The sequence below is a fragment of the Alligator sinensis genome, unplaced genomic scaffold (assembly GCF_000455745.1).
Source record: "Alligator sinensis unplaced genomic scaffold, ASM45574v1 scaffold414_1, whole genome shotgun sequence".
NCBI classification, from domain to species: Eukaryota; Metazoa; Chordata; order Crocodylia; family Alligatoridae; genus Alligator; species Alligator sinensis.
Window position 1 is genome coordinate 1096714 of NW_005842514.1, and position 12457 is coordinate 1109170.

General features: G+C 47.9%; 1 protein-coding gene across 3 annotated transcripts in view; it reads right to left on the bottom strand.

Moving 5' to 3' along the window:
- MID2 (midline 2) overlaps positions 1–7673 on the bottom strand; it is a 386515-nt gene extending 378842 nt beyond the window's left edge. For 2 of the 3 annotated variants that reach the window (XM_025213243.1, XM_006031563.3), the window contains exon 1: positions 7654–7672. The gene's annotated coding sequence lies outside the window, so the exon portion shown is untranslated. Of the gene's footprint in view, positions 1–7653 lie in introns of all 3 variants that reach the window. The other variant, XR_003095882.1, reaches the window with a different exon arrangement.
- Positions 7674–12457: the final 4784 nt, after the last annotated feature.

Here is a 12457-nt window from a genome sequence, read left to right on the forward strand (position 1 = left end):
AGCCTGAAGAGTAGCATCTGGCCAGTAAGTTGGGGGGAGGAGCATGGTGGGGGGAAGGAGCATGGAGGAGGCTAATCGAGGCTCCCATGTTGAGGGAGGGAATGGGGCAGGGGCAGGCACTGCCCAGCCAGGGTGGTGAATGGGACCCAGGGGCCAGGAGCGGGATGGAGCCATGGGTAGCTCGTCCAGGGAGTGCGAAGGTTGAGAGGTGGGGAGGGGAGGTGGCTTCCCACCACTGCGTGCAACCCCAGGGGAGACATGGGGGCATGTGCCCCCCAGATATGTGCATGGGACAGCAGCAGGCTGTATGCTGTGGGCTCAGGGCCAGGGGCTGCACCAGCTTCTTCCTAGCAGGGGGCTAGGCCGAGGCTGGCTCAGCTGCATGGGGCAGCAGCAGCGACACTGGGAGGCATGGCTACAGGTGGATTATGGGGAATTTTGGGGTGGCTATAGCTCCCCTACCACTGCCACCACCCAGCCCACACAACTGAGCCCACCCCACCCCCATGTGCCCCAAGCGCAGCCCCGGCCCATCACTGCCCCCAGGATGAGGCTGGTACAGAAAAAAGCCAATCGCTGATCATGTTAATTTTCCTGTTATCAGTGCCAATCCAGTATGCGACTGTGCACCTCTAATTTATACTTTATACACATGTAAAAGCTGCAACAAACAATAACTAGTCATGAATTAATTGCCTGCTGTCATGTGTCCATCCATGAATCTCTGAAACTACCATCATAGCTCCATGTAGCTGAGTTTAATTTTGGTATCTTTATGTACAGAATTGATGGCTTCCATTTCTCTCTATTTCTTAAGGATTTGTCATGCCAGAACACATCAGTGTCCTTACAAGTATTCTTTCCTCTTCCTGAGAGTGATAAATAACAGAAGCTTGAAAACGAATAAGTAATCTAGTATTGGACCAGTATAGAATAATCTGCATAAACAGAATACTTCTTCAAATCCCAGCTGGTTAGGGGTTCATTTGTGTCTTGAAATATAAAGATTTACATTCCCTATTAAAAAATAAAACTCCTGCACATAGCTGTGGAAGGTCTTTTAATAATAGTCTAAACCTACTAAACACTTGACCCCAATGCTATTTTGTAGGGATGGGTTCTACAGGTTAATTATGCACTGTGAACGCTGAGAAAGAGTTTTATTGAGCTGTGCACAATAGTGCCCTGGTTGTTTCCCTAACTTGTTACAGTTAATTTAAAACCCAACTGCATGCATGAGCAACTCCTCTGTTTCCTTCCACTGCACACTCCCTTGTAGTTGCCAAAGCTGAATTTCACCTGCTGTTGGCCTCTTACTTCACACGTTTATTATATCCTTCTCAGATTCTTCACAGTCTTCTCTTGTGTTGACTAATCAAAATAATTGTGAGACATTCTGCCAATTCTCTGTTCTTTTTACAGATCATTACAGGCAGGGTTGGCAGAATTGCTTATAACTTATCATTTTGAGATCCTGGGTTTGGTCCCTGATAGGTTTGCAAAAAAAGTAACTATTAAGGTTAATTTTTCCATGCTGTCTGAACATTTTTTATTTTTTTTTTAGAAAACAGCATCCCAAGCAATTGAGCCATGTCTGAAAAAAAAAAAGAGGCCAGAGAAAAACAGTGAGCTTTCCTTGAGAAGCTCTAGTGACTTAAGCTCTACAATAGAACATGCAATTTGGACAGAGGGAACCTGTCAGGGCTGTATCCTTTGCTGTCCCTGTGAAAATACTCATGAACTTGTCAATCATGCATCAGGGGACAGATCCTATTACATCAAGGCGGGCAATTATTTCAGGCAGAGGGCCGCTTACTTAGTTTTGGCAAGGTGTTGAGTGCTGCATGGGTACCCCACCCCTTGACAGGTGCCTAGACCCCAGTTGCCATCTTGTAACTGGAAGTCCTGCCCCCTAACCCCCAACCCTTCCCACTAGAAGTCCCTCCCCTTGCCCCCAGAAGTATTCCTTTCAGCAAGGGGTTTTGCCATCTTGGAACCAGAAAAATACCAAATTATATTCTAAAAATTGAACATCTACAACATTAATTACTGTAATTTGATTTCAAAAAATATTTTTTGTCCTGATCTACATGTGTAGTATACATAGAGATGATTGCACAATAGCTTAAAATGAAGTCTTACTCTTGTATACTGCAGGGGGGGGTGAGTGCATGAGGGGGTGGGTATAGGTGTGGGGGGAGGATGAGGGAGCATGTGGGTGTGTGTAGGTCTGTGGGGTATGTGGGGAAGGGTGGCTGGAGTGTGTGAGGGGGTATGGAAGTGGGGTCTGCATGTATAGCAGTGTGAGGGGGTGGGGTGCATGTGCATGGTGGGGTATGCATGTGGGACTCACCCTATGAACACACACACACACACACACACACACACACACACACACACACTGTCCCACTCTCATTGATCTCTCTCTTCCCCCTCCCTCCCTGATTGCACAGATGCATGCACACACCCCCACCCCCCGACTCCTGGCCATGGGGTACCAGCATAGGCCCTGTGCTCCTGCGGTCCTGCCATGCAGCTGGGAGCCGTGTGGTGCAGGAGCAGCCAGCAGGCAAGCACTGAAAGTGGCAGCAAACAGGGGGAAGTAGGACCTCTCATTGATCTCTCTCTTCCCCCTCCCTCCCTGATTGCACAGATGCATGCACACACCCCCACCCCCCGACTCCTGGCCATGGGGTACCAGCATAGGCCCTGTGCTCCTGCGGTCCTGCCATGCAGCTGGGAGCCGTGTGGTGCAGGAGCAGCCAGCAGGCAAGCACTGAAAGTGGCAGCAAACAGGGGGAAGTAGGACCCAGCAGGCACGCAGCAAAAGCTGGGTGGGAATGTGAAGCCTGCACTCGTGTCCTGGGACCAGCGCCAGTGGGGCCCAGACTGGGGTGGCAGGAGCTCTATGGAGCTAAGCTGGCTCCCCTCTCTCCCTGCTGGTGCAGCCCAGCCTGGCTCCATAAATCCCTGCCAGCCCATGCCGCACTGCTCCGCTCTGGGCCCCACTGGCACTGGCCCCAGGACACCAGCGCGGCCCCACATTCCTGCCTGGCTGTCACTGCACTCCCATGCATCTGCTCGCTCCCACTCCCCCCCAACTGCCACTTTCCCACTTTCCTGCCTGCTGCCATGGCACTCTGGCACCATGTGGTTCCCGGCTGCATGGCTGCGACCGCAGGACTCGGCAGGAGCCAGTTTGGCCCTGAGGGCTGGGGCGATTGCCCGTGGTCCTCCCCTGCCTCCCTCCTCCCCCCACATTCTTATCTGAATTTCCCTCTCCAGTGTAGGGAGGTAGGAACAGCCCCATGGTCACAGGCCAGAAGCCTCTGCTAGGCAGGGGCTTCTGGTTGGGAGGAGTGGGGTTGGGGAAGCTGGGGAGTCAGGGCCATGTGGGCCTTGCTGCTGCCAGTTTCCCCTGGGTCCTACTGCCCCTGGTTCCTGTCATGTTTGACAGGCAGCCAGGAACAGATAAATATAAATTTTCTAAATTTTTAGGGGCCTCTAGGGCCACATAGAATGGCCTGGTGGTCCGTATTTTGCCCACCCCTGTATTACATGGATACAGGCCACAGGTATAACTGGTAGTTTATGCCCTGGGCAGCAGACTCATACCTGACAGGGTCTGTATCCTGAGATGCTGGAATAGAGGAAAGAAGACTTGAGGCTTTGGCTACCTGGAGCAGACTGGGACCAGGACGGTACTGAAAAAAAGAGGTGTTGTCACCAGTCACCAGGTTAACTATCTGCTAACCCCACAACCACTGCAATTGTATATGCCAAGTGAGGATCCAAAGCTCTTGATTCAGCAACTGCAGAGCCAGGGATCTTCTATGTGCTACCTGATATCTCCCCTCTCAGAAGTGGCATCTCCCACAGGAGGGGTGGCAGAGGGGAGGCTGATGAGGGGACTCCTAACTCTACCCCACTCCATGCAGCCAGAGCCTCAAGCCCACGGCCTTCATTCCAGCGCTCCACTTTTCTGAGCACCTAGGGCTCATGCCCCAATTGCCAACCTTTAGTTAGGCTACTGTATTAGGCATCTAAGTAGACACAGGCACCTAAGGCTTCAGGCTGGACATAAGGAAGAACTTCTTTACAGTCCGAGCCCCCAAGGCCTGGAACAGATGCCGCCAGAGGTGGTGCAAGCACCTACTCTGGATTTCTTTAAGAGTCAATTAGACATTTATCTTGCTGGGATCCTGTGACCCCAGCTGACTTCCTGCCCCTGAGGTAGGGGGCTGGACTCAATGATCTTTCAAGGTCCCTTCCAGCCCTAATATCTATGAAGTCTCTGAAGGTCAATTCTATTTCATACTTTTCAAGTCATGAAAGATCTGGTAATGAATCAATCCATCATCATCTGACCCTTAAGATCGAGTCACAAAAAAAACAGTGAGGAGTTGGCGAAGCCACTCACCATTTACTTTTTTTCAGGGTGGAATAGAATCATGCTGGTTGTATTCCTGCATAGCAGCTGATTTTAATGAGAGATTACATTTCTTTTTTTTTTTCAGCAACTTAACTCCTTCATTGTTAAATTCCTTCAGAGTTGTTGGCAGTAACCACCAGACCCTGGTGATTTGTTTCTGTTTAATTTATCCATTTCTATACCACCTCATGCTTTGATAGCATCTCATCTTTATTTTCCATGCCATCTTCTTGATTGATGGGACGAAATCATCTATCTTCTCTGGACATCTACTAAATTCACTGATTCCCTTACAAGCTCTACTACATCTGAGAACTGGAAATGATCTCTTATTACTTGATATTTTAATTACTATGGCTTGTCTTCTTTAAATAGTAACTCTTCTTGTGTCAGTAGAACTAGCTTTTCCAAGAAACTATCACTTAAAGTATCAAGAAATTGCTTCTCTAAATCTTGTCTGATTGTGACATCTTACCATTTGATATGGGAATAGCCACCCATTATTACTACTTTATTAGACTTAACTGCTTCTTTGGTTGCCCTCAACACTCAGAATAAGTTGGACTTGGTATCCTCTCCAGAAGCAAGAGGCCACATCTAATTCTACTGGCATTTTTATATTCTTATGATTTTGGGGACAGATTATCCCAGAGTTTTCTGTATGGCTCTGTCCCCTCGCAAGATTTGCCTCACTAGCTTCTTTGGAATCTTTTCAGAACACAGCTGCTCCCCATTATGGCTAAACCTATCCTTTTAGTAAAATTTAAAGTCGAGTCTTAAAACACTGTGGGCACATCCAGACAAGCAAGCACGTGCCTGTTGTGACATCTCAGATCAGTTTGAGATGCTGCAAGAGGCACTCAAAGAACAAAAAAAAGTTTCCTGCACTGCATATTTGCAGTGTGGACTGTAAATTTGGCACCAGGAAATCCTGGTATTAAAAACACACACAGAAAAAAAGCTGCACAGGGCACGCCCTGAAGCAACCGGAGGCTGAGTCCTTCAGAGAGATGTTCTGGAACCCAGCCAGAGCATCTCTACCGCTACTCCGTGCCCCTGCTTCCCCAGCATGCTGCCTGTGTGCTGGAGCAAATAGGAGCAAGGTGAAGCTGCAGCAGTAGCTCAGACCCAAGCAAGCAGAGACATGGGGTAAGAGGACTGTGTGGTTTCTGGGGGGTGGCGTTTCATTTTAATCATGGAAGAACGTGGATTTTGCGGTATTTTAAAGAGTGAATTTTAAAGAGTGAATTTGGGACTTTTTAATCGGAGAATTTGCAATTTTTAAACAGGGAACACCAGGGTTTCTGCTAGTGAGGTAAGCGGTGGGACCCAAGCAGGAGCCTGCCCAAGGCTGGCACCAGAGACCCAGCTGGAAGACAAATGAGATGGCTGACCTCCTGGCCATTTGAAAGGTGCTTTGACAGCTTAAAGCAAGCCACCACAATGAGCACATCTTCCAGGTGATAGTTGCCTAGATGGCAGGGCAGGAGCACACATGGCAGCAATGCCACACAAAGGCCAACTGTGAAGCCGCAGCCCACTGACAGCTGGCCCAGAGGTGCAGACAGCTCTGCTACAGTGCCTATACCCACAGCCCAGGTGGTCATGCGGTCCCTGTCCAGGTCTGGCAGGCATGGGGCTACAGGTCCAAGGGGGTGGATGCTGTCACTGGTGGCAGCAGATCACAGCCAGGCAGCAGCCCCTACTGTCAGACTGCTGCAGCAGGTAGAGGGTGCAAGGGCCACTCTAGGTCAGGGCTGCTTCAGCAGTCCAGCTGGCAGAAGGGGATAATGCACCCATACACCAACTGGCCGGGCCTGAAAAGCTCCTGAAAGCAAGTAGGTGCCAGCACAAGTGCTGCCCCAGCCTTCAGCTCTCCCTGGCTGCAAATCCAGGAGGAGCTGGGCAGAATCAGAAGTGGCACAATTTGCCCCACACCAAAGAGCATGGTCAGGCACATGTGCTGAGGCACAAATCTGTGGCACAAATTTGTGCTACTGCTATTTGAGCTGCTTCAAGTGCACGTGCCTGCATGTGTGGACATGCCTATGGGTGCATCTACAAGGTGACACAACAAACTACGGAGCAATTCAAGTGGAGTCAACTGCTCCCAGGTGCAGCATCTATGTGCGCGCCCAGGACAGCAGCAATTTGAGCCTGGGTGGAGCAAGCCCCCAGCTGGCTGGGCTGACTGGGCATAATTTATACCCCCTGTCACTGTCTACAGCTATGTTTTAGAGCAGTAAAGTACCCTGCCAGAAGACAGTACTATCCCCAATAATACTATCCTATCGTGAAGTTAATTTACTGTTTTCTAATACCAGCACGTGTAGACTGTGACACTTTACTGCAGAGCAAATTAGTCTACTCCACAGTAAAGTGCATGTGTAGATGCACCCACAATTACCGCTGTCTCCTCCCATCAATAGTGCCTGATTTGAGGCAAGTCTCTTGAGCTTTAATACAGATGTTTATCATTATCTTTGTTGCCATGAGTGATTTTTTTCTTTATATAGCCACTTTAGCAAATACATTAATCTCTGAAGAGAGAAACAAAGTATTTCTGATCTCAGCCGTTTCCTGACCCAATCCTTCCGTAGCCTGGCCTTTGCAGAGATCTTTGTCCACTCTAATTGTACCCTGCATCTGCAAACTTCCCTTTCTTACTCAAATAACCATTGGTTGCTTAAATCCCCTCCTCTCATGCCTCTGCTTTGGTTAAAGCTTCTTTCCCTTCTATACAAACTCCTGTCCCCCAAAACCTCCTGCGTAGCTAATACATTTAATTCTGTCTTATCTCATTCTTGAGTTAACCCTGAACCCCATCCCCCCCACATCTATTCCAGCTCTGTGCATAGAACCAGAGGCAGTCCAGGGAAAATACCACAAGGGCTTGAGACCTAAGCCCCTTTTTGTAGCAATCTAACTCATTTTCAGGACCTCTATCCTATACTTTCCAAATACTTTGAATTTCCCCAGTGCTCCTGACTAAAAGCCTGCTTCAGGTGTCTTCCAAGATAAGAAATCTGGGCACCCATGTATCCAGTTATGGAATCCCCTATTGATGCATGCCATGTATAAAAGCTGCAGCTATGGCTGTGAGATAACTGCTCCATGTTATATCTCCTTTTCTCCATTCCATCTTGATCCCCTCCCATCACAGGAGCAGCTTTGTCAATTGGAGGGCCAGGGCAGGCAGTTGTGGTCCTAAGGAATCCTACCTCGAGCCTTTGTTTCTGCAGCATTAACTTCTCGAAGTTGTAGCAGAGTTCCAAGGGCCAAGGGCTGCTAGCCTGTGGAGCAAACATAAGCACTGGATCATGAGGAAAGTCATCATGCAGTCTGTTCTCTGCAGTGGCTTGCTCCTGTTTTTTCCACTGCATACAGAGGGCCACATGAGCTTCGCTCTCCCAGAATGACTGACAGAGAAGGACAAGTTTCTGACAGAACAGGGCAAATTGCTTCTTTCCAGGGGAAGGGAGAGCTGGGGGTTTCTTCATTCCCTTTCCTGATAACATGTCATGTGTGCATCTACCATCTATCACCATAGGGATATTTTTATGTTTCTACATTTGCAAAGTACCAACCCTCCCTCCACAAAAGTAGATCACCACTTCCAAGTTGTTCTCTGCATACTCTTGGCTTAGCCCAGCATTCTCTTGGGCCACAATATTTTGCAGTCATTTCTCATCCCATTGTGCCAGCATTAAGCAGTTCCTATTATTTTAAAAAGCTAATAATATTTTTACAAGCTATGTAGAAATCTACTGATTAAGCTATTTGGTCTTACAATGAAATGAAACCTTTCCTTTGCAGCAATCTCCTACTCACCCAGTGTGAAATGAAAAGAGAGTCCTCTGGGTTGGAAAATTTGCTATGGAGAGGGATCATGTCAATAAAAAATTCTGCCTAATGTTTAACCATCAGCTACTAATATGATGTTTGTTTAGTATGATTGGATTAGAAAGTACCAGGGACCAAAGACTAAGGTATTTTTAAGTAGGTCACAACTGCACTATAGGCCATGCCATTTAAAAAGCTAAGTAATCCCTGTACCATAAGGGTCTGAAATAAAGCCAGTCTGTCTGTCTGGCATCAGGTGCTGGATTTATAGCACACTTGGTAGGATTTTTATGGAAATCTACAAAATTTCCAAGCACACTAGCATCCACAAGGAACAGTCCCCAGCAGACAGCAAACAGAAGGCTACATGACAGCAGTTACCTGTACATGAAAAGTATTTGCATGATGGTAACTGCACAGTAAGGGTTCAAACTTCAGATGAGCCCACTGGGCACCCTGGAACTGGGAAACCTGAAAAGTAGCCATATTCACAGCCCCAATCTAGGGCTAGTCAGACCATGCAGAGCTGCTCTAAATTAAACTACTCGGTTCCCCTAGGAGCCATCTGTCAGCCGGAGACAACTAGAGTGCAATGGCATTTCCTTAGGGGTATCACAGTGTTGTCACCTCCCAGAAGTCTGGTAAGTCCATGAAGAGATGGCCCAGGGGCTGGCAAGGCCAACAGGAGGGCAGTGCAAATCATGCAGTTCCAATGGGCTCCCACCTGGTCAGGATCCCATGGCATTAGTTTGTTTCACAAGTGAAACCATGAAATCATTATAATCGTGGTCTGTCGCAAGGCTGACAAAACAGATATCAATCTCGAAGTCTAAGACTTCAAAAATTCAAATTTTAATAAGCTCAGGTCACTAGTAGAGAATGCCCTGAGAGACCAAGGACCACAGGTAAAGGGAGCATGAGAAGAATGGTCATTCCTTAAGGATGCAATCCTTAAGGCTCAGCGAAAATCCATTCCCTTAAGGAGAAAAAAGTAGCAGAAGGGTCAAAAAAAAACCCAAACCCCTCTTAAGTAGGGAAGTTGCAGCCTTCCTCCAGAAAAAGAAAGGGGCATACAAACAATGGAAGCTTGGGACATCCTCTAAGGAAGACTACTTGAAAATGGCCCACACTTGTGGAAACAGATTAGGCAAGCTAAGGCAGAAACCAAACTAAAACTAGCTATAACGATCAAGGACAAAAAGAAGTCCTTCTTTAGCTACATAGGGAGTAAAAGGAAAACTAATGGGAGTGTGGGGCCACTGGTCAATGCCTCAAGATATCTGGTCACTACCACTCAGGAAAAAACAGAACTCCTAAACGACTGCTTTGCCTTGGTCTTTCACAAGATCAAGGGGAACATGCCAGATAAGGCAAAGAATAAGCAGGGCAGGATTGACACCATTCCCATCATTGCCATAGAACTGGTGTACGATCAATTAAAGAAATTAGACATATATAAACCAGCAGGACCAGATGAACTCCACCCAAGAGTCCTGCAAGAGTTGGCCAAAGTAACTGCAGAGCCCTTGGCAAAGGTCTTTCAAAAATCATGGGCCTCTGGAGAAATCCCAGAGGACTGGAAAAGGGCCAATGCTGTGCCCATCTTCAAGAAGGGGAAGAGTGAAGACCTTGGAAACTACAGGCCAATTAGCTTAAATTCTATTCCAGGGAAAAATCCTAGAAACATTCATCAAAGAGGCTATATGTGACAAACTTGCAGAAGGCATAATACTGAATGACAGCCAGCACGGCTTTGTCACAGGCAGGTCTTGTCTGACCAACCTCATTTCTTTCTATGATTAGGTGACTCATCACCTGGATGAGAGAAAAGCAGTTGACATCATATACTTCATCTTCCAAAAAGCCTTTGACCTGGTATCCCATGAAGTACCGATCCGAAAACTGGAAGAGATTGGGCTCAACTGCAGGACTGTCAAGTAGGTGCAAAACTGGTTGCAGGGTAGGACACAGAGTCCAAATGAATGGATCAGTGTCGTCCTGGAAAGACATGGGAAGCGGTGTACCACAGGGGTCGGTACTTGGCCTAGTGCTGTTCAATATCTTCATCAATGACCTGGATGAGGGGGTGAAATGCCCATTGGCCAAGTTCACGGACGACACCAAGATATGTGGTTCTGCGGACACACCCGCAGATAGGCTGCAAATACAAGCAGGCCTAGACAGGCTGGCATGTTGGGCAGAACGGAACCAGATGAGGTTCAACATGGAAAAATGCGAAGTGCTGCATCTGGGAAGGAAGAACCCCTAGCTAGCACACCTACAGGCTGGGCATCGCTAACCTGACCAACACTACAAATGAAAGGGATCTGGGGGTAACAATAGACCCCAAGATGAATATGAGCCGGCAATGCGACGCAGTAGCTGCTAGGGCCAATAAAGCTGTAGCATGCATCAATCGATGCATCTCCAGTAAATCCAAAGAAGTGATTCTCCCGCTTTACTCAACATTGGTGTGGCCACAGCTGGAGTATTGCATCCAGTTCTGGGCGCTGCACTTCAACAAGCATGTACTAAAGCTTGAGAGGGTCCAGAGAAGGGCCACCCGTATGATCAGGGACTTGCATGGCAAGCCATACGAGGAGAGGCTGAGGGATCTCAGACTGTTCAGCCTAAACAAAAGAAGCCTGAGAGGGGACCCGATTGCAGCTTACCACTATATCAGAGGTGTATATCAGGTGCTCGGTGAACAACTGTTCACCAGGGTGCCTTGTGGGAAAACTAGAAACAATGGCCACAAACTCCTGGAAGATAGTTTCAGGCTGAACATTAGGAAAAACCTCTTTACAACTAGGGTGTCCAGACTATGGAACTAGCTCCCCACAGAGGTGGTGCAATCATCTACCCTAGAGGTCTTCAAGAGAAGACTGGACAGTCACCTGGCTGGGGTCATCTGACCCCAGATGTCTTTCCTGCTTATGCAGGGGGCGGGACCCGATGATCCCTTGGGGTCCCTTCCAGCCCTATGATTCTATGATTCTAGGCACTAGCAGGTGGCAATTTCACAGCCCAACACTGAACCTTTGTACAGGGCCCCAGAAGGTGAACCTGCCTGAGGGAGCTACTTATGGAAGCCCGACAGGACACTGGGGACATCCGCTACCTTTCCAGACACTTTGCACCCCAGAAGCAAAACTAATTGGCCAAAGCAAGGTACAGGATTTATCTCTTCTGGTTTCAAATAGCATATAAAATGCCCTACACACTGTACAAAGAGACACGGAGCTTCCAGCTCTCCAGGCTCTCTTGAGTGAGTAAGCAAAGCAAGCAAACTCTTGCCTGGCAGAGAATTCAATATTTAGGGTTTTTCCTGTAATATACTGTGTGTGTGTGCAGGGTGATGCTTCCTCCAGTCTGTTTACCATCATTGGCACATTTCTGTGTTATTCATGCAGGAAACAAAAATATATTTTTCTTCAACTAAAGTAGTTTAAAAAAAAAAAAAATCACTGTAGCCGCTAGCTGACTATATAAATCACCCACTCAGTGCCTCAGGAGCTTTGAGACCTTCTGCTTCCATGGAGGCACAAACCAGGTGCAGAAATCTTCACCTCCTACCTTCTTCCCAGGACTGTAGACTGTAGGAAAATAAAAATATCCCCCCGTACCCCTTCACTTCTTCCCTGTCCCCTGTCATTCTGCAAGCCCACACAGCACATCATTATGTATTTGCTTTTGATTTCTATTCAAAGAAGCCTTCCTCCTAGGCTCTGAGCACTCTGGCAGTTATTAAAACCACTAGCTAGGGAACACCAGCAATTGATTTTAACCTTGTGCCAGTCAATGAACTTGTCCAGGCACAAGCCTTAGCCCACTCAAAATGCTCACAGCCTAAGCAGTGCATCCCCATGTCTGCAAACCCTAGGACAGAGGCACACACTCCAAAGGCCAGGGCTCCTCACCAAGAACTTGACTTCAAGTTGGCCCTGCTCCAACTCAGGAGTTGGAGCTCCAACTCAGGTGGCGGTCACCTAAGGAGAATGGCACACAGGGAAATGCTGCAAATCCCTGGACATCATTCTCCTGTTGTACTCGGCCTTGGTGAGGCGCAGCTAGACTACTGCATCCAGTTTTGGGCTCCACAATTCAAAGAGGATGTGGAGAAGCTTGAGAGAGTCCAGAAAAGAGCCACGCTCATGATCAGAGGTCAAGAAAATAGACTTT